Source organism: Zalophus californianus, chromosome 1 (genome assembly GCF_009762305.2).
Source record: "Zalophus californianus isolate mZalCal1 chromosome 1, mZalCal1.pri.v2, whole genome shotgun sequence".
NCBI lineage: Eukaryota > Metazoa > Chordata > Mammalia > Carnivora > Otariidae > Zalophus > Zalophus californianus.
Genome location: NC_045595.1, coordinates 14836867 through 14864298, shown reverse-complemented (window position 1 = coordinate 14864298; position 27432 = coordinate 14836867). Strand labels below are relative to the sequence as shown.

The 27432-nt window shown below is 43.3% G+C and overlaps 1 long non-coding RNA gene and 1 pseudogene across 1 annotated transcript; one reads left to right on the top strand and one right to left on the bottom strand.

Annotated features, from left to right (window-relative positions):
• The first annotated feature begins 4440 nt into the window (after positions 1-4440).
• On the top strand, positions 4441-14532 carry LOC113918918. The gene is made up of 3 exons (XR_003518726.2): positions 4441-5026; positions 5356-5510; positions 10657-14532. It is a non-coding gene; the product is annotated as an uncharacterized LOC113918918 (long non-coding RNA).
• Positions 14533-18384: 3852 nt separating this feature from the next.
• Positions 18385-18774, bottom strand: LOC113918143 (annotated as a pseudogene).
• Between the last annotated feature and the right edge of the window lie 8658 nt (positions 18775-27432).

Genomic DNA, 27432 nt, shown 5'->3' with positions numbered 1-27432 from the left:
TCTTTAAAATATTTTCTCACCAAAAACAGATAGCTATCTCAGGGACTGAGAAGATGGAAGATCATGGCAGACGTAAAAATATATAATCACTCTACAAAATCTTTTGGTAGACTGATTTAGTTTGTGACATCCCTGGCAAGACTCCTAGGAAAACTAAAGAAATCAGAAGAACCCAGAACTTTGAAGATCTTTGAGGGTAATCCATACTTATGATATAAGCTGAGAGAATTGCATGGAGGGCATCTGGCTAGGGCTGCTTATCCCACTCCTCTAGGCCCCCTGTTACTTGGTCAAGAATGAATGAGGGTTTCCCAGATGTCCAAGCAGAAGCCCAGAGAGCCAGGGACCAGCCTTCTTAGCCAACTCCCCCTCTTCTTCGACCACATTACAGAGGCCCTAGCCACCCAAACATTTTTTCTTTACTTACACTAGTATGAACAAGTGTTACAACTTCTCCAAAGGGAAGAAAGTATGGGTGCTGCAGGAGAACTGGCACCTACCAAATAGTGACACACATCTCAAAGCTATATAGAGATACATAGAAATATATAGACATAGTTAGACCCCAGTTTTAGACTATAATGGATGTAAAATTTATGAAAATAGAAATTAATGTTAAAGCTCCTTATGCCTTAGCTTTTATTCTTACCAGTGTCTGCATTAAACAATTTATCAGTCAATCTAAGTATATTTGGCTCTAAAATTGTAAAATTGGCTCTTAATTTTTAATACTATAGTTTTCTACCTTACCAAAACAGTAACTTGTAAACCTAGGTTCAAATCATCCAAAGACTTCTTAACCAAAGAAGACATTTGTCTCCATCTTCAGAGACACTGTCAGAATATTCCCCAGAGGCGAGGTAGAAATTTCCTGGAACACAGTCAACCCTTCCCCTGTTCCCAAGCACTGAGTTTATTTCTAAATGGCAGCATTGAGAGAGCTTGGTGGACTGGTCCAGCTCCTCTGGATGCAGAAATAATTTGTAGACCATCAAAATTCTCTGGGAGGTGCAGGCCCCACTTGAAAACAGTCCTAAATCCCAGCAGACCCAAGCAATCCCCCTGCCCCACAGCTTCCCCCTACCGGAATCATAGGCCCACAGGATGTCAGAAGGGGACTGGACCCTCCAGGCCACTTGTCCCCTTCCACCCTTCCCCACTCCCAGGCACAGACAAGTCAAGCTGTTTGCATTGATTCCGGTACCCCAGCCACCTGGGACTCAGCCCAGAAATTGTGATTCCGTTGATCTTGTATGCAGCCAAACATCAGTATTATTTTAAGCTCTCCAAGTGATTCTAATATGCAACAAAGTTTACGGACCACTGCTGTATGCCAGACCTTTGCCAGTTTTCATCTCAATCTAATTTTAGCAGGTAAAGGTGTGGAAGAAGACAGGCCAATGGAGTGTGAAGGGCACTTTACTCCTGGGTGCAAGGTCATGTATAGGCAAGGTCATGTATAGGCTGTGGTCAGATGAGAGGTCATCTGACCTCTCTGGGCTCAGTTTACTCATACATAAAGTTAAATGGGCGCATTCAGTGTCAGAGATCTGCTCCACTGTCAAGTTCTGGGCTTTATCCTGAGGCCTAAAGCCCTCAAAGGATTGCTGTCACCTGCTCCGAGGCTCTCCCTCTGAAGCAGGGTTAACCTGGCTTGTCCTAGAGGCCATTTGAAAAATCTCTGCTCAAAAATACTTTCCCACACACCTTTTCTGGGGCACAAATCTGGGGTTAATAAGGCAAGAGAGTCTCAGAAGCCCAAGTGGCCTTTAGGACAAGAAGGGCTTGGACCGGAGAAAGCTGTGTATGGGAAGAGAGGTCAGTAACAGTAACAGAGATTTCACTAGATGGACTCAATGAGCGAGAGAAAAGATGAGACTGAGCTTCCTGAGGGCAGTGACAGACTGAGCTGATAGAGCCCTTGTCCCTGGGATGTCTCTCTCGTCAACTCATCTGTGGTTCTACTTCTATCCATGAAATATCTTGTGACATACAGGTCAGTAGGGGCTTTCTCTTTCTCCTGAATTGAAAGCTTGTTTCCAGTAAATAGGAAGGTGTCTCCACTTGGATCGAGTGCATCTTCTAAGTGCATCTGGAAGGTGTCCAAGGCTCGGAGCTACAGTCATCATCGCATGTCTCTGTGATGATTGCACTGGGTCAGGGACTGATGGGAAAATCAGTTCCTTTCCAACATTTGTACTAATATGTCCCAGTCTCCATGAAGGCTATGCTTGCATAGAGGGAATATGAGAGGTTATATTTCTCTAACGAGACCATGGCCTTGATATAGAAGTGATGGACTCCTTAACCACATATGTGACTGCAGTGAGCTAGGCCATGTTTTAGACACAGGTGGGAAGGATGAGTCAGAGCAGATACTCAAGGTGTAGTTGGGGAGGCAGGTATGTCAGCAGGTGAGTTCAGTCAGCCCAGGGTTCCGTGTGCTGGCATGAAGTCTGTGCAGGATTGAGGGAACAGGAGAAAGAGACACACTTCTACAGGACTGGGCCTGAAGGGACAGTAAAGAGTCACTTTTGCTTTTATTTTTTTTCCAATTTTAATTTTGTTTTCTTAGAATACAGCTGAATATTTTGTAAAACTCTAAAAAATATAAAGAAAATACTTCTCTTCATCCTTGTTCCAAACCACCCATTTTTGCCCCTTTCTAAGTAATCTTTGTTCTGAAACTGGCAGTAATCTATAGAAAGTTTTGTCCTCTTAATTTTGTTTTTTTTTAAGATTTTATTTATTTATTTGACAGAGAGACACAGTGAGAGAGGGAACACAAGCAGGGGGAGTGGGAGAGGGAGAAGCAGGCTTCCCGCTGAGCAGGGAGCCCGATGTGGGGCTCGATCCCAGGACCCTGGGATCATGACCTGAGCCGAAGGCAGATGCTTAACTGACTGAGCCACCCAGGCACCCCAAACTATTGAACTGTTATTAAAAACAAGAAGCCGAGGTGCCTGAGTGGCTCAGTCAGTTAAGCATCTGCCTTTGGCTCAGATCACGGTCCTCAGGGTTCTGGGATTGAGTCCCACATCGGGCTCCCTGCTCAGCAAGGGAGTCTGCTTCTTCCTCTCCCTCTGTGTTTTCTCTCTCTCTCAAATAAATAAATAAATGAATAAATCTCTAAACTTCACTTCCCTTATAAAAAACAAACAAACAAAAAATCAAGAAGCCAGCCAGAGCCATACAAGATCCAGGAGCTCACATCCTCACAGGCCAGTGTTACCGAAGACAGCGCCCAGCCAGAGTAGGAGCTGCCAGCGCTCCCTTTCCCAGAGCTCACTGCTCAGCAGCACCAGGCACTGCAGATCTGTCCAGCTGCTCAGTGCTAAGTTGGCTGATGTTCCTGAATTTGATCATTGGGAAAGTATAACATCACTGCTGATTCTCCTGCATCTTAAAACACACCAAGTAAGGCCACTTGAATATTGGGAAAAAGAAAAGTTTTGTGAATCCCTGAAACTACCCAATGCATATTTGTGAGTTACAGGAATCTGGGAGATTGAAGCAAGCAAGAAAGAAGTTGTGCAAAGCTGTATTCTCATTAAAATCATTTAAGTTGCTTTCAGCTCCTTGTGCCAAAATTCTGTAAACATTTATCTTCTTTCACACAAAGTGTATATACCTGGGAGGCAGAGTTCCAGGTTAAGATTCAAAAGGTGCAGAGAAATTGTGTGAGGTTTAGGAAGCTACTCAACCCTCTGAGCCTCAGTTTCCACACCTGTAAAATGGGGATCATAGGCCTACTTCATGGAGATGTTAGGTATGTAAAAATGTCTGTCAGTGTCCATGTTACCAGCAGAGTATATTTCAAAATAGATGAAAAAGATTATATCAATGAGACCAAAGATGAGGTGCCCAGCCTGGTAAGTGGCCCCATTCGCATGAGAATGAGGGGAGCTACAAATAACTAAGATTCTTCACAGCTTCATTGGAGAGGACAAACATGAGAACTACAAATAGGTAGCTATCGTACTTACTGCGCAGTGGCTTTATGTAGTGAGGGTGAACTCCCTAAAAACACTGCAAGATACAGAAACAACCAAATGGCTCCTAGGAAATAACAACGAAGCAATCAGTGCAGCAACTAGGAATGGGAATGGGGTAAGCAAAGTGTCAGAGCCACAAAATCTAAGCAGAAGACGCTAAACCCCAATGAACACCCAGCCCCTAGCACATTCTGGGAGTTGTAGTCCTGCAGCCCTGAAAGCAGCCGGCTGGGAGCGACTGAGAGACTACAACTCCCAGCATGCCCAGGGAGAGGCCTTTCACCTCGCCCCGCCCCTCCGCCTCCCAGGGGCGGTCCCGCCACGCCCGGAGGAGCGTGGATCTTCCCCAAGCCCCGCCCACAGGGACACAGCGCGGCCCAGCGGGCCCCGGACAGCCTGACTCGCGCTGTAATCGTGATAGAGCATCCTTACGAATTGCCGATGGCGCCACTTGTTGTGGTCGAAGCCGGATTTCTCGCAGGCCGGCCCATCTGACAGCTTGAGGGGAGTTGGCCATCGGTACAGCCCAACCTCCACGACCCAGCAGACCCCGCCCTTCCCACCGCCTCACTCCCCGCCTCTACTAGCCTCGCCCTCCGAGCCACGCCCCCTCGGACACGCGCGGTGCCTCCAGGCCGCGCTCGTTGAGGCGGTCCTCGGTGGGTTTGGGGCTTAGGGACTCGCGCGGACCTGGCGGTTGGTGACGCTTCTTGGAACCCGTGCGGAAGCTCTTAAGCCGGTATTTGAAACGTAAACGCACCGGCTACGATGGAAATACTGACCTGGAAACCTGGGACTTGCCTTTTCAAAAGCCACCTTTCTCGCCGTCACCTCTGCCACTCGGGGCTGCCATAATCGTCCCCATGGACCCTCGGTGGTGTGGCTCCCCGCAGAGTGCCCCTGGACCCCTGGGCTGGCTGAACAGCTTCTTAGAGGAACTGACTGCCCAATGCGGTGTTTTGGAAAAAGAGAAACATGACAGTGGACAGGCCCAATTCTGCATAGTACAGATGGGAAAGTCAGGCGGGCAGGTCAGTAAGCGCCTAATCCCCTTGGGGGACCACGCCCAAGCCACTTCTCTGACTCCCCTGACCTATCCTGGCCCCCTTGGCCTCATTCATACAGGGCAGCAGGACCACAAGCTCCCGTTAGTCCTTCCCAAAAGATCAGGGAAGTTTGTGGAGGAAGGTAGTACAGCAGATTCTGCCCTACTGCCCGGCTCCTTTGGAACCCCTTTAAATATAACTTTTTAAATATCCCTTCAGAACCACAAAATAATTAAACAATTTGTTGCTGTTGGGGGTTATAGTGGTAATTTTTTTAAGTCGTCTTTCCATTTAGTTTTTCTGATTAACTCCAGTTACTCCATCACTACCCACGTCTCAAACTCACTTAAGCAAAGCTCCAATTCTGTGCAAGAAGGATGCAAAAAGAGCAAAATATCCATGGTACAACTTTCTGGAGCATCAATCCTACTGCCAGATTTGGAAGAAATGAAGTTAAGTAATTTCCAAGGTAAGTAATTAAAAACTTGAAACTAAGACAAAGCTGGAAAGTCATATGCCATTAAGTGATTGTTAATAGTCTATGCTTGAAATGTCAGGACTTTCTCTGAGAACAAATTCTAAGGAGGCCTTATTTCCCATTATTTTAAACAAAAAATTATAAGGCATAGCAAGTCCATCAAAAACCCCTGCCAATTTTTCGGTGTCTGGCTGGCTCAGTCACAAGAGTTTGCAATTCTTGACTTCTGGGTCGTGAGTTCGAGCCCCATGTTGGGGTGAGAGTTTACTTGCTGTGAAAATGTTGGGGTTTGGAGTGAACAGTCAGAATTCTTGAGGTTTCTTCAGTGCAAAAAGGGTGGTTTTATTAAAGCACAGGGGATAGGACCCTTGGACAGATCTGCACTGGGTTCGTGAGGAGTGGCTGGTTATAGACTTCAAGTTGGAAGGGAGTTAGGGATAGTGTAAGTCTAAGAAATTTGGAAGCCAGGTTTTCAGGACCTTGAGGGGTTAGCTGTCATTAGGAAAAGGGCATTTACTACTGTCTAGGAAAACCTTAGTCATGAGACCCATCAGATGTATATCAGTGGGCCATATGCTTGGAGGATGATTGCTAACATATCTTGGCAAGGTGGAAGGAGGTGGTAGTAGAGATATAGGCAGTTTCCAAAGGAATTTTTATATATTAAAGAAGACTTACAAGATCCTGGACGTCGGGCTAATGTTAAGCTAAGATTGCCTTTTGCTTCTAGCAAGTATTGAGTTGAGTTCTTAGAAGAAGGTCACTCTGCCTGCCTCAAGGACTTGCCAGTGGGCTGTAAGTTGTAAGGAAATTTATTTTTTTTTCCTTATTTCTTTTGCCTTTGTTCTCCACATCATATTTAAAAAATTAAATCAAAAAAAATACAGTTGTTAGCCTACAGTTGCTTTTTGTGCAGTAGCAGTGCCACGTTGACAGACCAGCGGCATCAGATACTGTACATCTTGACGACACTCCACAGATTTGCAAAGTGACTAGTGTGATTGATGGTCTGCTGAATGTATTTGAAAGCAACATGAAACTTTTCCTTGTTTAAAGTATATTTTTTGAAGACTCAATTTAAACTAGAGAGAGAAATGACTGCTATGCATTTCAGGTATTAAAAATTAAAATCTTCCTCCAGGAAAACATTAATTGGGGATATATTCTGTGGGCATGCCTGTATCATGAAATAGATGGCAAAAATCCCATTGATTTTTTTTTTTAAGATTTTCTTTCTTTATTTGAGAGAGAAAGAATGAGACAGAGAGAGCATGAGAGGGGGGAGGGTCAGAGGGAGAAGTAGACCCCCGGCCGAGCGGGGAGTCCGATGCGGGACTCGATCCTAGGACTCCAGGATCATGACCTGAGCCGAAGGCAGTCACTTAACCAACTGAGCCACCCAGGCACCCCAAATCCCATTGCTTTTAAAGATTAAAGTTATAATTTAGTAAAGTTGGGGCTGAGAAGGCCTTTCAGATTCTGACCCCAGAGTTCTGCAGTCCTGTGTCAGTAGTGATCCCTTGCCAACCTCGGCATACAAATGTACCCTAATGTTGTATATTAAACACAGACCTCCTTTGACCCCCGGGTCCTCTCCATTTCCCATTCTTCTGTGCTCCATTCAAGCTACCTCTCCTCATCTTCTCTCCTAAACCCATTCCAGTCCAGCTTCGCTCCACACCACTTCACCGAAATGGCTTTCATGGGGGTCACCAATGATGGCCATTTTACTGAATTCAGGTTTAAGTTTTTGTTTTCTCAGTCTTTTAGCTGAAACACGATTGAGCACTTCTTCCATCTTAAAACACTTTTCTCTGGATTTGCCTCCCTCCAGATTCACTCCCGCCTTACTCTGTCTTCCTCTTATTGCTCCTCCTCCACGAGTTCTCCGGGACCCTCAGCCCCCTTCTTTTTCCTATGGGCCCTCTCTTCTTAGAGTGAATCTACAGAGGCTCCCAGCTTTGAATGCCATCTACCTGCTGAGCACCCCCAGGCCTGGGTCCTCTTTTCTGAGGGGAGCACTCAGGAGTCATCATTGGCTCTTCTTCCCTTCTCATGCCACATGCAGTCCTCCAGCAAGTCCTGTTGCCATGCATCCTGATTGCGGCCGCTCCTCACTGTCTCCATTTCTACACCAGTTTCAGTCACCCTCCTCTCTTACTGGTCTTCTGCAAAGACTGCCTCCTAACCCAGCTCCCTGCTTCCCCTCTTACTCTCCTACAGTCCATTCTCCAGTCAGCATCCAGAATGCTCCATAGAAAACATGAAAGACATGATATATATTAACCCCACACCCCCCCCCAACTCCCCCTTCACTCCCTCCCGCTGGCTTCTTGTTGCAACAAAATAAAAGCTTAGAGGGGCGGGGAGAAAATAAAATAAAGTAAGTGCTTAGATAACCAGATAACCTGGCCCCTGCCTACTTTTTTGGCCTCATCTCCTATCCTTGCTTGTTCGTACTACTGTGTGTCAGATTTTCTGGTATCTAGAGCTGAAAGCCGTCTTAACTGAGAAATATTAAATCATAGAATCTAGAGCATGGGAGGCACGAAAGGAAAAGTCTTAAGAGAGAATGAAGGTTTAAATGATTTAAAAAAAACCCAAAATATGCAAAACAATAAAAGTATTACTGATCTGTATCTACCCAAAAGAATGTAGTAACAAATAACAAAGTGAATTTTTTTTAACAAACCAAGACAACTTACAAAGAAATAGAAATACCTTTCATTATATTTTGAAAACAAAAAGATATATTTAGTAAATATAAAAGGACAAAAATTTTAACATCTTACAGTTCTGGGCCATAATGCAATAAAATTAGAAATAACAGAAATAGGGAATTTAAAGATGCTCAACTCTTTGAAAATGTTAAAATATTCTTTTAAATGAATTAATGCCTGGATCAGGGTGCAAATCCAAAACACAACTGCAGTGCCTATAAATACACGCGCTTGCAAATATAGCATGCCTGGATAGATGCAGTGGCGATCAGAGAGCTCTCTGACCCAGAAGCTCCTGTAGTAACCAGGTTATGTTCATCCTCCTAACTCTGCCCTGGAGTCATTTAACATCATCTCATTACAAGTGGGAGCCACAGTGAAGGCAGTACTAGGAACTATAACTATTACAGGTACCTGAAAAGTAGGACTCCCTCCTGCTGAGCCTGACCTTGACTTCAGGATCCTTTCCAGCCAAGGCTCCAGGCAACCACCACCAATGGGTCTGTGTTGTGTACAAACTCAAAACTGCCCTCCAACAGCAGGCAGCCTGGAAACTGGCACCAGCAGCTGCCATGGAAAAGAAATGATGGCCCTCAGAAGAATACGTGACCCGCCTCGCATGAGGACTCAGGGTCCCATGAGTTCTGGTCGGGCCTCAACTTCAAATCTGCCTCATCCCCAAAACATTCCTGATCCTTGGGACACCTGGGTGGCTCAGATGGTTGAGCATCTGCCTTCAGCTCAGGTCATGATCCCAGGGGTCTGGGATTGAGCCCTGCATCAGGCTCCCTGCTGAGTGGGAAGTCTGCTTCTCCCTCTCCCTCTGCTATTCCCTCCGCTTGTGCTCTCTGGCTCTCTCTGTCAGATAAATAAATAAAGTTTTTAAAAAACAAAAAAAATTCCTGATCCTCACCCTAGCTGTACCTAGTGTCTCTCCCCCTCTTCCAAAATACCCCTGCAATTCTTTCTCTGTAACTCCCTTGCAGGAAAAAGGGAAAATGCTATTTGTGGGGAACGGTCAAGTGCCAAGCACTATGATAATCAAGAAAGCCTATGCCAAAGGTTTGCACCTCAACCTAGAGGACATGCCAAAAAAGAGCTTTCAATCAAGAACCCTTCCAAAACTCTTCAGTGACCTCATCAAGCAGTGTGACTCTGGAAAAAGCTCAAATCTCACCCTAAATGAGATGCCTATTCCCAGTGCCTGAGAGGACAGAGGCCCAGAGCACACTTGTGGCAGATCCCCTGGGCAGAGGTATGACCCAGCCGTTCAGGGGTGAGTGGGTGTCCTCGGGCAAGTTCTAATTAACTCGTACCTGAATAAAAAGGATGGGATAGGGAAAGGGGCTCTTGAGTCTAGTAAGTGAATTTTAAGTATACAAGAATTCATCTGGAAGCCATCACCCTACATTTGCTCTCTAGCTCATAAGACGAGGCTCTTCGACATGAGGCAGAAGAGAGTGAAGGCCACCCTGCTAGGCACCACCCTAGATCTGTTTAGATTTGGATCAGTCTCTAACACCAGGGGGGCCCACTTGTGTGCTAAAGGACCTACAAGGCACTATCCCTGCAGCTAAACAGGGCTCCAGAAAACCTTAGTGTTTCCAGCACTCTGGACAGCTTCATCTTTTTTCCTAACATTTTTTGAGGTAGAGTTTGTACTCAGGACTAATGCAGAGAAGGATTTGGGGAACTGCAGACAGGTTAATTCACCCAGAGCTCTGAAGATTACTTCACAAGTGGTTGGTTGTCTCATCTCTTATCCTTTAATTCAGAGACACAGTGTAACAACCTTGAAAGGATGTCAAAACCAGGACTGCGGAGGCCCCAGGCCTGAGTCACGGGAGGCCATAGAGCCGGGGTTCAAAGCACAAGCTCCTGATACAAGCTTTGCCACTCACCAGCACCGTGATTGGACAAAGTGCTTAACCCCACTCAACATTCATTTCCTAGTGTGTTCAATGGGCACTTGTACCTAAAAGGAATTGAAATGGTCTAGAAATTCTGGGGCTTGTTATTTGTTGGTGTTAGTATCACTACTATCAAACCTGCCCAAGGGACTGACAACCCTGTGTTCTCTAAGACAAACATGAGTGACAACCAGTTGAATCAATAATCACCTCCCACAATCCAGCTTTAAAAGCAACTCAGAAGGGCGCCTGGGTGGCTCAGTCGGTTAAGCGTCTGCCTTCGGCTCGGGTCATGATCCCAGGGTCCTGGGAGTGAGTCCCGCATCGGGCTCCTTGCTCAGCAGGGAGTCTGCTTCTCCCTCTCCCTCTGCCTCTCCCCCTGCTTGTTCTCTCTCTGTCTCTCTCGCAAATGAATAAATAAAAATCTTAAAAAAAAAAAAGCAACTCAGAAAATGGATGTTAAATGCCTCCCCATTAAATGTTCCTTTATTATGTTTATTTCTACAGCAGTATCTCCCCTCCCTGACAAACATGGAGGAAGAGACAGAAGAGCAGGAGGGAAGAAGTGCCCCAGGACAACAGTCCAGTCTCTGAAGATTCATCCAGCTTGGGACAAAGGGCCAGCCTCTCTACTTATCTCTCCGTTGGCTCCCAACCAGCCTTTAAGCTCACCAGCATTTTGGATTCAATGCGTTTGAATGCTGTGGAAGTGCAGGTACTCCCTTGATTTGAATCCCATGCAGAGCACCTTGGCAGTCCGCACCTGCTATCCTCCCCTGCACGCAGGCCGCGGCTCCCCTGCGCACGCGCCGTAAGCTCCTTGCACCACTGCCGTACCCGCAGCTGTCGCCTCAGCCCTGGCTCAGCTCCCACACCTGTCGCTGGGCTCTGTGGAACTCAGGATCTTCTTGCTCCCTCTTTAAAAGCAGTCTTTGGTTTTCTCCCTGCCTCAGCTATCCACCATGTGAGCTTTCGCTGGCTTCACTGTGTTTGAAGGGCCACACCAGTTCTTTCTGGGCAGCCTGAAACACGGGTATCCATCTGAGTAGGAAGTTGAAGAAGCTCCGGACAGTCCCCTGTCAGCCCTGGCTGTTGCCAAAGGGAGAGGCTGGGGTCCCATCACCGGGCCACCCAGGATGGAGGGAGTTTCCGTTGTAGGATAAACCCCGAGGGCAGATGGTTCCATGTGGGGCTCTACCACATGGATGGTAGATGCTGTGGGTAGAGGGGAGGCCCCAGGGCCACGTTGGGGACTATGCTGGGGAATGGGGGGGTCCTTGTCTCCAGGGTTGGTGGGCGACTGGCAGACACTTTGGCTGGGCTGCTGGCCTTCCACTGACTCCCAGGCCGCCCCAGGCCACCGACTTTCTGAGTTACAGAATACAGCAAAGGTGGGAATGATGGGCTCACCAAAACCGCATTTCTTTGCGTTGGCAGAGACCCTGGGCTGAAGCGTGCAGGATGGGGAAGGACAGCAGCTGTTGGTAGGATCAGCTGAAGGCAGGGGCTTCACAGCAGTGGTCCACCCCTCCACCTTGGGGCTCTTGCAGCCTAGGATCAGGTAGTTGGCCATCACGTCGTCATAACTCCAGCCCATCGGCAGGTCCTGGATCTGGTGCCACCCGTAGCCCATGGATAATATCACCCCAGTTCTGCCAGGGGTCCTTGTAGCCCAGGGGGTGGCTGGATGTAGGGCTTTAGTTCCTCTTCATGGACCATGTTCATCCAGGGGTCCTTCATGGTTTCCTCTAAAGCGCTTCTCTCACTGGGATTGAGGGTCAGGAATTTCTCTAGTAGGTTTTCACACTCCACAGACATATAAAGGGGAATGCAGTATATTCCGCTCAGTACCCACTCCCACAGCTCCCGAAGTCCTGTAAAGGCAGGCATCTGCTGGTCACTGGACAGTCATTGTATAGAGGATGGCCCCAGGCTCCACACGGCCACTGCGAGGCTGTTGTACTTTTGGCATAAGGGGAACTACCACAGAAGGTGTTTAGCTTATGGCCGACAGTGAACTCATTGCTGAAGCCAAAGTCTACAACCTTGATGTTCAGGTCAGCTTCCAAAAGTAGGTTCTCTGGCTTTAGGTCCCTGGGGACGATACCCTCCTGGTGGTGGTACTACACAGTCAACACTATCTGGCAGAATCTGCCTCCGGGGCTGCTCCTTTCTCATGCAGGCATGGTCCACATGGTCCAGTGGGTGATCAAGTGCCTATAGTGTACTCTGTGACCAGGTAGAGTGTTTCCGTGGTGTCAGTCACCTCGAGTGGTTTCATGACTCGAGGGTCGTGATTCAGGGCCTCCGGGCTCTGGACTTCAAGGAATAGTCTGTGGAGGCTGGAGGAGCTCTGCTGGCTCTTGTTAATGACCTTCATGGACGCTTCTGTCGCACTTAGGTTGTGCCAGACCGACCTCACTTCGGCAAAGCCGCCCTGGCCAAAGGTCTTGAGGAGCCAGTGGTTGTCAATGTGGATCTCCTGGTCGCAGGCATGGCTGTGAGGTCCCGCAGCTCAGCAACTTACAGCTAGCAATACTAACTAGGAGTGCCCCCTAACAGTACTAACAAACTGCATAAAGATGAGAAAAAAAGAAACAGAAAGAGAACAGAGAGGAAAAAAGCTAACTGTGGTCCAAAGTCCCTCAGCTCACCAAACACCAGCTCACTGGCCTAAAAGAACTAAAAAATGTAGGCCTGGCCAAGGGCTTATACAGAGAGGTACTTAGGATTCTCTCTTGATGGCTCTTCTTGAAGTCGGTGCAAGAAATGGACCTGTTAAGACCGGGGATAATTCACAATGGTCTTCTCACTTGGGTCTCAGGAACCCTTTACTCTAAATAAAGGGGGAGGGGAACACCCCCAAAGGCCTTTTTGTTTGTGTGGCTCATAGTGATTGATATTTACCTTACTAAAAATTAAGGATGCTTTGGTGGCCTTTTCATGTCTAGTTTGGAAATCTGTAATAATTTTTGGTGTTTAAAGAAAGCCATGATGTCTATACTTCAAATAATTCAGTTCCTTTCTCTTAAAACTCTGGCTGATCTGTGTCAACATGATACCACAGTTTAACTGGCTCCACAATAGCCATTGACGAAGACTGTCCTTGACTAAACTTTAGTCATTCTCCTCTAGGCCTGGACCTTGTAGTCTGTCCTTGGCTATCCTGCACCACCCAGTTGTAGCAAGAATCTTGTCAAGTCGGTTTAGAGAGAACTCCCCACCCTCAACATCTGATAATATTCTTCATCTCCCCCCTTTGGTATCTGTGAGAAAATAAAACATATATATTGGTGTCTGCCCCCGGTTCCTGGCACAGGCTCCTGAAACCCTTAAATTTCCCAAGTGTTCAGAGCACTAGGAGCATCTCTTGTTCTAATATTTCATCTTCAACCCCAGCTCCTGACACAGGACTCCTAAATCCCTTGGAATTTCCTGGGTGGTAAGAATGTCTTGTTCTAATGAGGCAACTCTGGAGGGGCTCCTGGATGACTCCTGGACAGAGACTGTCATCGGAAAGGCCAAACCATGATTAGAGCTGGAATATTCATGTCCATACCACTGCCCCCCACCAATCCTCAAGAGAGGGGAAAGGGGCTGGAAATGGAGTTAATGATCTACATGAGGAAGCCTCCATAAAAATCCCAATATTAACGGGGTTCAGAGACTCTCCACATGGATGAACGCATCCACATTGGGAGGGTAATGCACCCCAACTCCATAGGGACAGAAGCTCCTATGTTCAGGACCCTCCCAGACCTCGCCCAGTGTATCTCTTCATCTAACAGGTCACGTATCCTTTATCACATCCTTTAATAAAATGGTAAACGGAAGTGTTTCCTGAGCCCTGTGAGCCACTCTAGCAAATGAATTGAACCTAAGGAAGGGGTTGTTGGAACTTCCACTCTAGAGCTGATCAGTCAGAAGCACAGGTAATAACCTGGACTTGGATTGGCATCTGCAGTGGGGGAGGGGGGGCTGCTTTGTGGGTCTGAACCTTAACCTGTGGAACCTGATGCTATCTCTGGACAGATAGTGTCAGAACTGTGTTGAATTGTAGGACACCCCACACTTTTGGTGACCAGAAGTGAAGTGTTTTGTGTGAGTAGTAAGGGAGACTCACAGGAGAAAGACTCAGGGGTGGAACGACCGTGGCTTTTCCTTTGTACAGCATCTGACCACCCTGGCCTGCCTTCAGCAAGAATCCTGCCAGGTCTGTTTAACTAGAATCTTTCTATTCCTGAGGTTTCCTCTTAGTAATTTTCCATCCCCTAACCCTGACCCTCCTCTTTGGCTATAAGTCCTCATTTTGTGCTGTCCTAGGGATGGGGCGCAGTTCTATACTGAGGGCTTTTTCCCCTGTTGCAATAGTTTCTGAATAAAGCCTGCTTTTATTGCATTAACTACTACTGTCCAGCTCTGGTTCTTCTTTTTTCTTTTTATTTTTTTTTCTTCCAAATTGGTTTTTCTTTAACACTGTAGGGAAATATTCTGTTGCATATGATGCAATAAGGTATGTTATCAACTTCTGTAAAGCTGAGGGGAAGATAGCTTTCATCCTATTTTTATTTCTTATTTCCAAATTTTGCCCAGAGTCTTTGGAGTAGATTTCTCCCTTCCATGAGCCAGAGAACTTGCTATGTCCATTGCAGTATCTTTAAATTATAGGTTGCAGGGCGCCTGGGTGGCTCAGTCATTAAGCGTCTGCCTTCGGCTCAGGTCATGATCCCAGGGTCCTGGGATCGAGCCCCGCATCGGGCTCCCTGCTCAGCGGGAAGCCTGCTTCTCCCTCTCCCACTCCCCCCGCTTGTGTTCCCTCTCTCGCTGTGTCTCTCTCTGTCAAATAAATAAGTAAATCAATCTTCAAAAACAATAAAAATAAAAATAAAAAAATAAATTAGAGGTTGCAGCTGTGGGTCATGAAAGCAAGTCTTCTTTATTTTTTTAAGCCCACAGAGCCATCATGCTCCATGTCCATATCATTCAGCATGGGCCTGGGGATCCAAGTATGGGCTTGGCATCAAGATGTGAGGGGAGGGAGAAGTCCATTTATTCCTTCTCTAACACTCTTCCTTTCTTCATGTAGATTGGAGTTTCTTACCTATATAATTTTCCTTCTCTCTGAAGAACTTCTTTTAACATTTCTTGACAGGCAGATCTACAAAATCCTCAAATTTTGTTTGTCCAAGAGAGTATTTTTCCTTCATTTTTTTTTGAAGGATATTTTGCTGGACACAGAATTCTAGATTGGTGGGTTTCTGCAGAGAAGTCTAGTGAACATCTTATCTTTGTTTCTCTATAAATAAGGTGTATTTGCTCCACCTGGCTTCTTGCAATTCAAGATCTTCTCTGTGTCTTTGATTTTTCTGCAGTTTAAATATGATATGCCTAAGTGTAGACTTTTTTTGGTATTTGCTTATGATTCTTTGAGCTTCCTGGTTGTAGTTTGGTGTCTGTCATTCATTTTGGAAAATTCTCAGCCATTATTACTTCATATATTCCTTCTTTCTTGTCCTTTTGTATTACAAGTATGATTACACTTTTATAATTGTCCTACAGTTCTTCGATATTCTGTTTCATTCTTTTTTCTCTTTGCTTTTCGGTTTGGGGAGTTTCTAGTGACATATCTTCAAGCTCATGGATTCTTTTTTTTTTTAGATTTTATTTATTTATTTGATAGAGAGAGACACAGCAAGAGAGGGAACACTAGCAGAAGGAGTGGGAGAGGGAGAAGCAGGCTTCCCGCTGAGCGGGGAACCCGATGTGGGACTCGATCCCAGGACTCTGGGACCATGACCTGAGCTGAAGGCCGACGCCTAACGACTGAGCCACCCAGGCACCCTCAAGCTCAGGGATTCTTTTCTCAACTGTGTCCAGTCTACTGATGAGCCCATCAAAGACATTATTTCTTTTAGTGTTTTTTGTTTCTAGCACTTCCTTCTGATCTTAGAGTTTCCTTCTCTCTCTTACATTACCCATATGATCTCCCATGTTGTCCACTTTTTCCATTAGAGCCCTTAGCATAGTAGATCATAGTTATTTTAAGTTCGTGGTCTGATAATTCTAAAATTTCTGCCATATTGAGCCTGGTTCCGATGCTTTCTCTGTGTCTTCAAGCTATAGGTTTTTGCCTTTTAGTATGCCTTGTAGTTTTTGTTGAAAGCTGAATGTGATGTACCAGGTAAGAGGACCTGAGGTAAATATGCCTTTAGTGTGAGGTTCTATGTTTATCTGTGTAGAAGTTATATTTACCGTCTGCTGAAGCTTAGGTGTTAGAGGCTAAAATTTCCTCTGGTGTCCTTGTATTTTTCCCCCCACTATTGTCTTTGGGTTTTCCTAGAGACTTCTTCTGAAATAAAGTCAGAGGCTTGCAGTTCTTTCCATTGTAATCCCCTGTTATTGTTCAGGAGCTATACATAACAATGTGGTGGGGAGGTGTGGAGGGGGGAGAGGTGTCCCCTAGTCCTATCGTAAAGCCAGTTAACTTTTAGCGAGCCAGTGCTTCAGGCTGAGACCTTTACAACTGCTTCTTGGCCACTCCCCACCCTCTGCCTGGGTGAAACTGGAAGGCTACAGGGAACTGGAGTTGGTTATTTCCCATTCCCCATGTCTGTGAGGGTCTGGAAAAACCCAGAATGGTTAGACTTTGGTAGAATAGTTTCCTCGAGGGCAGGGTTTTGTTAAGGGAACAGAATACTCTGGGCATATTTCAAAGTGGTTACTTTTCCCTTCCTTTGAGGGAAGCAGGCAGTTTTTCTCCGATCTTCAGGGAGAATCTGAAAGGGCTCCTGGAGGTAAGCTCATGAAAGTGTAGGACCCACCCCTTTAATTTTTAACTCTCAAGCTTGTGCACAGGGAGCCTCTGTCATGCTAAATTGCTATGTTCACTGTTAGATCTAGCATATGATGTCAAACACAGTGCACTCCCTCTTACAGCAAATGAGTTCTCATTGCACCACATCTGCACAAACACTTGGTGTTGGCAGTCTTTTTAATCTTAGGTATTCTGGAGGATGTGGAGTAGTATCTCATTGTGATTTTAATTCAAATGTACATGATTATTAAGGAAGTTGAACTCGGGCGCCTGCGTGGCTCAGTTCTTAAGCGACTGCCTTTGGCTCAGGTCATGATCCTGGGGTCCTGGGATCGAGTCCCACATCGGGCTCCCCTTGCTCTGCAGAGAGCCTGCTTCTCTCTCTGCCTCTGCCTGCCACTCCCCCTGCTTGTGCTCTCTCTGTCAAATAAAGAAATAAAATCTTTAAAATAAGAAGAAAAAAAAGGAAGTTGAACTCACTTTGATATCCTTTTTGGTAAATTACACGTTCAGGTCTTCTACCCATTTTTCTATTAGATTGTCTTTTTCTTATTGACTTACAGGAATTACTTACATATTCTGAATGTGAGCCCTCTATCAGTTATATGTGTTATATATATCTGTTCTCTTGACTTTACTCTTCACTCTCTCTTTTTTTTTTAAGATTTTATTTATTTGATATAGTGAGAGAGCATAAGCAGGAAGAGCAGCAGAGGGAGAAGCAGGCTCCCTGCTGAGCAAGGAGCCCAATGCAGGACCCAATCCCAGGACCCTGGGATCCTGACCTGAGCCGAAGGCAGATGCTTAATGACTGAACCACGCAGGCATCCCTACTCTTCACTCTCTTAATGGTGTCTTTTGATAGGCACATATTCTTAATTTGAATGTAGTTCAGTTTATCAAGCTCTTCCTTTATAGCTGTTGCTTTTTGTGATCTGTTTAAGAAATCTTTCCCTAACTAGGGGCACCTGGCTGGCTCCGTTGGAAGACCATGCAACTCTTGATCTCAGGGTCGTGAGTTCAAGCCCCACATTGGGTGTAGAGATTACTTTAAAAAATAAATTTAAAAAAAAAGAAATTTCAAAAACCTTTCCCTAACTCCAGATCATAAAAATAATTTATTAAAGATTATTTTTCAACATTCATGTTTAAATGTACATTTCTCTTGCAATTGATTTTTGTGAATGGTATGTGATAGTTTTAAGATTTAGGGCATCAGGCGCAACTGAGTGGCTCAGTCGGTTAAGCATCTGCTCTCGGCTCAGGTCGTGATCCCAGAGTCCTGGGATTGAGCCCCACATCGGGCTCCCTGCTCAGTGGGTAGCCTGCTTCTCCCTCTCCCACTCCCCCTGCTTGTGTTCCTCTCTCACTGTCTCTCTCTCTGTCGATTAAATAAATAAAATCTTTTTTTAAGTCTTCTGATTTTTTTTTTTATTACTCAAAAAAGCTTCCTTTTTTTATTTAGCTTTCTGACTCTGTGCTTGGGCCTTCAACACTTTCACAACGATTTTCTGCTCCTCGATAAGGAAAGCACGCTTGATCCTGTCACAAACACACTTAGCACACATGGAACCACCATAGGCCCTGCTGACGTGTTTTTTCGTTTTAGACAACCTCATAAGGACTTTAGGTCTCACAGCACGAACTCCTTGAAGTCAGCCTGGCCACACGCCACATGCAGATTTTGGTGCTTTCCCAACCTACTTGGTATAAAGGTAAACGATTCTATTACCAGGGGTTCGGGACAGCCTAGTTTTGTTAGAGGCTGTATTATAGGACAGCCTACGACAGTAGGTCAAACGCTGGACCATTCTGAATGCCTATGGATGCCGTCCCCGGAATAGCTAAATAAATAAAATCTTTTAAAATTTTTTTAATTAAATTAAAAAATTAAAAAAAATTTAGGGCATCTGGGTGGCTCAGTTGGTTAAGCGACTGCCTTCAGCTTAGGTCATGATCCCAGGGTCCCCTGCATCAGGCTCCCTGCTCAGTGGAGAGCCTGCTTCTCCCTCTCCCTTTGCCTGCAGCTCTGCCTGCTTGTGCTCTCTCTGTATCTCTCTATCAAATAAATAAAATCTTTAAAACAATTTTTTAAAAAAATGATAGTTTTAAGATTTGCTTTTAGGGGCACCTGGGTGGCTCAGTTGCTTAAGCATCCAACTGTTGATTTTGGCTCAGGTCATGATCTCAGGGTTGTGAGACTGAGCCCCATGTTGGGCTCCACACTGGGCATGCAGCCTGCTTAGGATTCTCTCTCTCTCTCCCTCTCCCTCTCTGCTCCTTCCCCCCCACACCACCATCCTGCTTCCACTGTCTCTCAAAATAAATAAATAAATAAATAAATAAATAAAAAGATTTGCCTTTCTATATGGCTATCCAATTAACCTAGCACCATTAATTTTTAAAATGCATTTCATCAGTAATTTACAGTACTTTTGTCATAGCTCACATGTCCCATATGTGTTGGTCTATTTTGGGGTGTGATCTTTTCCATTGTTCTATTTTCTAGTCTTGTTTCAAGATCACTCCTTTAACCTTTATAGTTTTTTATTAAGTTTTTGAATTTATAGAATTGTCTCCCTTATTTAGTTCTTTAACAATGTCTTGGCTCTTCATGGCCCTTTATATCTCATATGCATTTTAGAATTAGATTTTCAATTTCCATTTTCAAAACTGTGCTGGAATTTTGTTTAGTGTAAATTTCTTTTTATATTTTTTAAAGTTTTTATTTAAGTAATCTCTACACCCAGCGTGGGGTGGGAACTCATGACCCTGAGACCAAGAGTCACGTGCTCTTCCAGCTGAGCCAGCCAGATGCCCCATATTTAGTGTAAATTTTTAATTTTCTTTATATTCACAATGGTCCTTTAATCTTTGTGTGGTTTTTATTATTATGGTGAGGTTTTGTAGGTGATGATAGCAGTATTGCTAACAGAAATCAGGAGCAGTATTTCATATAATCTTTTAAAAGTTTAACATCTGCAAGAAAAAAGACCTTTTAGTTAATTTTTTTAAAGATTTTATTTATTTATTTGAGAGAGAGGGAATGAGAGCCAGAGACCACGAGAGGGAAGAGCGTCAGAGGGAGAAGCAGACTCCCCGCTGAGCAGGGAGCCCGACGCGGGACTCGATCCCGGGACTTCAGGATCATGACCCGAGCCAAAGGCAGTCGCCTAACCAACTGAGCCACCCAGGCGCCCTAGTTAATGTTTATAACTAGTCATTAAAACACATCTGTTAGCATAACCAGTCAAGATTGGTGGGTCATTTTGGCATTTGATGGAAATCTCCAAGTCCTGGGAGGGACAGATGGAGTGCTTGACTATTTCTGCAGAAGCAAACTATGGCAGGTTTTTCAAAACTCCCAGGGATCTATAGATACCTTCTCAGTGAGCCTAAATTTATCAAAAATATTTTTAAATGTTTTATTTTCGGGGATAATCTTTTTAAAAAAAAATGAGATAAGCTTATTCTGTAGTTCCCCTTGCTTATTTTTGCTTTTCTTGCCTGTGCTTTTCGTGTCAGATCCAAAAAGTTTATTGCCAAGACCAATCAATGTCAAGGAGCTTCCTCCCTATGTCTTCTTCTAGGAATTTTATAGTTTCATGTCTTACACTGAAGTCTTTAATCAGTCTCAAGTTAATTTTTGTATGGTGTAAGATAAGGGCTCAATTTCCTTCTTTTGCTTGTGGATACCTAGTTTTTAATAGTCTACTAAAGAGACTATCCTTTCCTTATTGTGTATTCTTGGTGCCCTTGTCAAAGGTTAGTTGACCATATATGCATGGGTTATTTCTTGGCTCTCCAGTAGGTTCAAGATAAGTGTATTCTGCGCCTTCTACATGACACTTATTTTTATAACCAAGTCATGTTATTTCTGTGCCCAAAATCACAATAAGGAAATCCAGATATATAAATTTCTTGATGTTTCCATATCAGGAGTCTCAGATTCACCAGAAACCTGTAAGCCTCACTTCACCTGGTTGATTAAAACAACTAGATGATGGCTTTAAGTTGCCCAGGGTTTTATGTATCAGTAAGCTATAGAGTCACCTACCAGACTTGAGTAACAGTTGGCATTATTATGTTTAAGATAGATGACCACAATAAAAGTAAATATACCTTTAGGAAAATCTGTTCCTATTTTACAAATTTACTAGTATGACAACTACTTTAATTTCATTTCATAAAAAGTATATTATTCTGAGACTAAATACAACAACCATTCTACCCAAGCAGGCATGAAGCAGCCCAGACACTCACTTTACCTGCGGGTCAGTCAGCGTCCAAGGTTGAACTATCCATCAGTCATCTGAGCAGAAGGGTGGCTTCTAGGCAAATCTGCGTGCTGGTTCATTCCCAGAGAGACAGGAGGTCAGAATCATCTTTCTCACAGTAAACTGCCCCATGGCCCAGTATCCTGGGGTGCTCACCTTCACTGTTGGGGATTACAGTACTCTAAAGTTGAGAGTCAGGATGGGGGTGAGCTGCTATCAGAAAGCTGTACCAGGGCTATCTGTGAATGACTTTCTTTTAGGCCCCACATGGGCTGGTTAGGGCTCTTGCTGTTCTTTTCTTTCTCTTCCTTAGCTATACTGGAAGAATCTAACACATTAAACTAAGATCTCTTATACTCTCATACTCTAGAATTACACTGAACACAGTAAACACTCATTAATTCACACTCCTTGACCCACACTCCTAATTATTCCACTTGAACTAAACTGAAGTTTATTTTGCTCAGCAAAATTTTGTTATGGATATCTGAAATTGAAAAGAGAGGGGGCAGGGGCACCAGGCTGGCTCAGTCAGTGGAGCATGTAACTCTTGATCTCAGGGTTGTAGATTCCAGCCCCATATTGTGTGTAGAGATTACATACATACATACATACATACACACATACATAAAATATTTTTTAAAAAAGAGCAGAGGAATTATTGAAAGTATGGAAGTGAACAAGCTGTTAATTTAATATATTCATTTAAAATTATTTAAAAATTATTACCCAAGGAACTTCAGTTAGGATGAATAAATATTGTTAATCTTTATGTTTTTTCAAGAAATATTAACTGATCACAGAAGCATGGAATCTATCAAATATGACATAGTACTGTGTATTAACTTAAAAAAATAAAAGTACAGCCTAAGAAATGCCTGGAGTGTTGTTTTGCCACCTACCAAATATATATGTACACACACAGGCCAATATCTCTGATGAATATAGATGCAAAAATCTCAACAAAATATTAGCAAACCAAATTGAGCAGCACATTAAAAGGATCATTCACCATGATCAGATGGGATTTTTCCCTGGGATGCAAGGATGGTTCAACACACACAAATCAATAAATATGATACACCACATTAGTAGGAGGGAAGACAAAAATTACGTGATTATCTCAACAGATGCAAAAAAAGCATTTGACAAAATTCAACATTTTTGCATGATAGAAAACCCTCAAATTGGGTATAGAAGGAATACACCTCAACATAATAAAGGCTATATATGAGAAATATACAGCCAACATCATACTCAATGGTGAAAGATTGAAAGCTTTCCTTCTAAAATCAGGAACAAGAATGCCCACTCTCACCACTCCTTTTCAGCATAGCACTGGAAGCCCTACTCAGGCAAGAAGAAACAAAAGGCATCCAAATCAGAAAGGAATAAGTAAAATTGTCTGTGTTTATTGATGATATGATCTTTTACATAAAAAATCCTAAAGACTGTCAAAAAACTTAAAATTAAACTCAGAAAAGTTTTAAAATACAAAGCATACTAAATCCAGTTGCATTTCTGTACACCAAAAATGAATTATCTGAAAAAGAAAGACAGCATCTACAACAGCATTAAAGACACTAAAATACCTGGGAATGAATGTAACCAAGGAAGTGAAAGCTCTATGAATTGAAAACTAGATTTTGATGAAATTGAAGTCACAGAAAAATGGAAAGATAGCCCATGTTCGTGGATCAGAAAAATTAATATTGTTAAAATGTCTACACTTCCCAAAGCCACATAGAGATTCGATGCAATATCTATCAAAATTGCAATGCCATTTTTCACAGAAATAGAAAAAATGATCTTAAGATTAGTGTGAAACTAGAAAAGTCCCTGGATAGCCAAAGCAATCCTAAGAAAGGACGAAGCAGAAGGCATCACACTTCCTGATTTCAAACTGTGTTACAAAATGATAGTAATCAAAACAGTATGATACTGGCATAAAAACAAATAGAGGGCACCTGGGTGGCTCAGTCATTGAGCATCTGCCTTCAGCTCGGGTCGTGATCCCAGGGTCCTGGAATTAAGCCCCACATCGGTCTCCCTGCTCAGCAGGAAGCCTGCTTCTCCCTCTCCTGCTCCCCCTGCTTGTGTTCCCTCTCTCTGTCAAATAAATAAAATCTTTGAAAACAACAACAACAACAAAAACAAACAAGTAGACCAATGGAGGGGTGCCTGGGTAGTTCAATCGGTTAAACATCTGCCTTCGGCTCATGTCATGATCTCAGGGTCCTGGAATGGAGCCCCACCTCAGGCTCCCTGCTCAGTGGGAAGTCTGCTTCTCCCTCTCCCTCTACCCCTCCCTCTGGTCGTGCTCTCCCTTGCCCCCCCCCTTCAAATAAATAAGATCTTTAAAAAAAAAAATAGACCAATGGGTCAGAAACAAGAGCCCAGAAATAAACCCCCACATATACAGTCAGCTAATATTTGTCAAGGCAGCCAACAATTGTCAAGTTGGAAAGGATAGTCTCTTCAATAAATGGTGCTGGGACCAACTGGATATCCACATGGAAAAGAGTAAAGTTGGACCCCTGTCTTACACCACTCACAAAATTAACTCAAAATGGACTAAGGATTTAACAAGACATGAAACCATAAAGATTCCAGAAGAACACATAGGAAATAATTTCCTCAACATTGGTCTTGGCCATGATTTTTTGGATATGACATCAAGAGCACAATCAACAAAAGCAAAAACGAACAAGGGGGACTATACCAAACCAAAATGTTCTGCACAACAAAAGAAATAACAAAAGGAAAAGGCAATCCATGGAATGGGAGGAAATATTTGCAAACTATATATATGTGGGGGGAGGTTAATACCCAACATATGTAAAGAACTCATACAGCTCAAGAGCAAATATATCCAATTAAAAAATGGGCAGAGGGGCGCCTGGGTGGCTCAGTTGGTTGAGCGACTGCTTTTGGCTCAGGTCATGATCCTGGAGTCTCAGGATCGAGTCCCGCATCAGCTCCCTGCTCAGCGGGGAGTCTGCTTCTCCCTCTGACACTTCCCCCTCTCGTGTGCTCTCTCTCTCTTTCTCTCTCTCTCAAATAAATAATAAATAAAATCTTTAAAAAAATGGTCAGAGAACTTGAAGAGACATTTTACCAAAGAAGATATACAGATGGCCAACAGATGTTCAACATCACTAATCGTCAGGGAAATGCAACTCAAAACCACAGTGAGATATCACCTCACACCTGTTAGAGTAACTATTATAAAAAAAGACATAACAAATGCTGGCAAGGGTGTAGCGAAAATGGAACCCTTGTGCACTGTAGGTGAGAATGTGAATTGATACACCCACTATGGAAAGCTGTTTGAAGTCTCCTCAAATAAAATTGAAAATAGAACCACCAGCAATCCCATTTCCGGGTATATATCCAAAGGAAATGAAAACACTATCTCAAAGAAATAGCTACACCCATGTTAATTGCAGCATTATTCACAATAGCCAAGACATGGAAACAACTTAAGTGTCCATCAACAAATAAATGGATAAAGAAAATGTGATATATACAACTAACTAAAATGTGAGATTATTCATATACATATATATGTATGTATTAGATACATAAGTTTTAGAATAGTAGTCATAAAGAAGAAGGAAATCCTGCTTTTTGTGGCAACATGGATGTACCTTTAGACCTCGAGGGCATTATGCTAAGTGAAATAAGGCAGATAAAGACAAATACTGTATGATCTCACTTATGTGTGGAATCTAAAAACATGAACTGGAGAGAGTAGAATGATGGTTGCCAGTGGCTGAGTGGTGGGAGAAATGGAGATGATGTTGGTCAGAGTACAAACTTTCAGTTACAAGATGAATAAGTTCTGGGAATCTAATGTACAGCATAGTGATATAATTAACAATATTGTATACTTGAAAGTTGCTATGAGAGCAGAGCTTTAATGTTCTCACCATAACTACAACAATAAAAAATGGTGAGGTAAAGGGGTGTTAACTAACTATATTTTGGTAAGCACGTTGCACTATATACATGTATCAAATAATCACATTATACACCTGAAATTTACACAATGATACATGTCAATTATTTCTCAGTAAAGCTGAAAATTAATTAGAAGTCACCATGTCATTAATAAACAACCTGCACAGAGATGTTTATAGCAGCTTTATAATTCAAAACTTGGAAGAACCAAGATGTACATGAATGGGTAAACTGGTGTACATCCAGATAATGGAATATTATGCAGCATTAAAAAGAAATCAGATATGAAGCCATAAAAGGATATGGAGGAACCATAAATTCGTATTACTAAGTGAAAGAAGCCAATCTGAAAAGGGTACCTACTGTATGATTCCAATTATATGATATTCTGGAAAAGGCAAAACTATGGAGACACTAAAAAGATCAGTGGTTCCCAGGAGCTGAGGGGAGGAGGGATAAATAGGCAGATCACAGTGGACTTGTAGGGCAGTGAAACTACTCTGTACTGTAATGATGGATGAATTCATTCTGTATTTGTCCAAACCAATAAAATGTACAATACCAAGAGTGAACCCTAAGGTGAACTATAGGCAATGGGTTTATTGGTAATAATGGTGAGAGATGTTGATAATCAGGCTGCTATATATGTATGGTGGCAGGGGATGTATAGAAAATCGCTGTACTCTTTTCTCAATTTGCCTGACCCTAAAACTGCTCTAATAAAAGAGTTGTTTTTTTTTTTAAGTTGGCCTGCCATAAAATCAGTTTCAAAGTGTGACAAAAGAAAAAGTCCTCTAATTTGGAAATACATTGAAGATTAGAATGGAGAAAACAATTACAGTAAAGCAGAAATTTACATGCTGTTTCTCCAAAACATTTTGATGATCTTTGAAGAGGCCATGGGAGCCCAGACACGGATGAAGCAACTGCCCCTAAAAATTCATACAGAAAAAAAACCTCATTTTTTTAAAAAGATTTTATTTATTTGACAGAGACAGAGATCAGAGATAGCGAGAGAAGGAACACAAGCAGCAGGAGTGGGAGCGGGAGAAGCAGGCTTCCCTCGGAGCAGGGAGCCCTATGTGGGACTCCATCCCAGGACCCCGGGATCATGACCCGAGCCAAAGGCAGACGCCTAACAACTGAGCCACTCAGGCACCCCAAGACTCATTTTTTGAAATAAGATTGCTTCAGAATTCAAAACGTCATCAGAAATGGGCAAATTAAACAGGATATTCTGTTTCTTTCTGAATAAACTATTTGGAATCTAACTTCAATTTCACAATTTCAAATTACCTATGTGTTTAAAAACAATTGTCCCTGAGAAAGGGAGGTTTAATTTATCATGACATTCAATGTTCTCTAGAGTGTTGGACATAGATACTATATGATGAGTTTATATATACAAAGACCTGACTGACCAATACCTGGCCTACAAAAAACAAACAAACAAACAAAACAAACCCTGCTGTTTTGGAGAGCTTAAAACTAATCCATAAAAGTCAAAAACCCTAAGAAGTAAATCCATGCTGAAAGGCTTTAGCTGAGACAATATTTAGCTTGATGTTATCACATTGGAATGACACCAAGAATCAGTAATCGTGGGCTTGATAAGAGCAGGGAAGCAAATCAGTGATCTCACCTTGGACTGCGTTAGTTTTATCACTATATAAAACAAAATGTTATCCTAAAGATTTCAGTCCATTCAGGTAAGTATTATTGGAAAACTTAGAGTAAAAATATCCTACTGTGTAATGGGACAGAAAGAAGCGTCATCGTTACTTTTATTAAATATAGAATATTAACTAAGTCTTACTGCATTATGTTCTCCTTTTACCAAGTCTTACACTTACGTATCTTAAGAATATGCAACAGTTGGGCGCCTGGGTGGCTCAGTTGGTTAAGCGACTGCCTTCGGCTCAGGTCGTGATCCTGGAGTCCCGGGATCGAGTCCCGCATCGGGCTCCCTGCTGAGCAGGGAGTCTGCTTCTCCCTCTGACCCTCCCCCATCTCATGTGCTCTCTCTCTCTCAAATAAATGAATAAAATCTTTAAAAAAAAAAAAGAATATGCAACAGTTAACCTACAAGATATAAATATCCAATAAAGAGTTTAAAAAGTAGTTCAAATTGCTATATCAGGACAAAGAAACATAAACGTGCTGTTATAGATTTTTCTCAGGCAATGTTTTCTATTAGTACTACTAAATACTACCGATTGCCACTGTTAA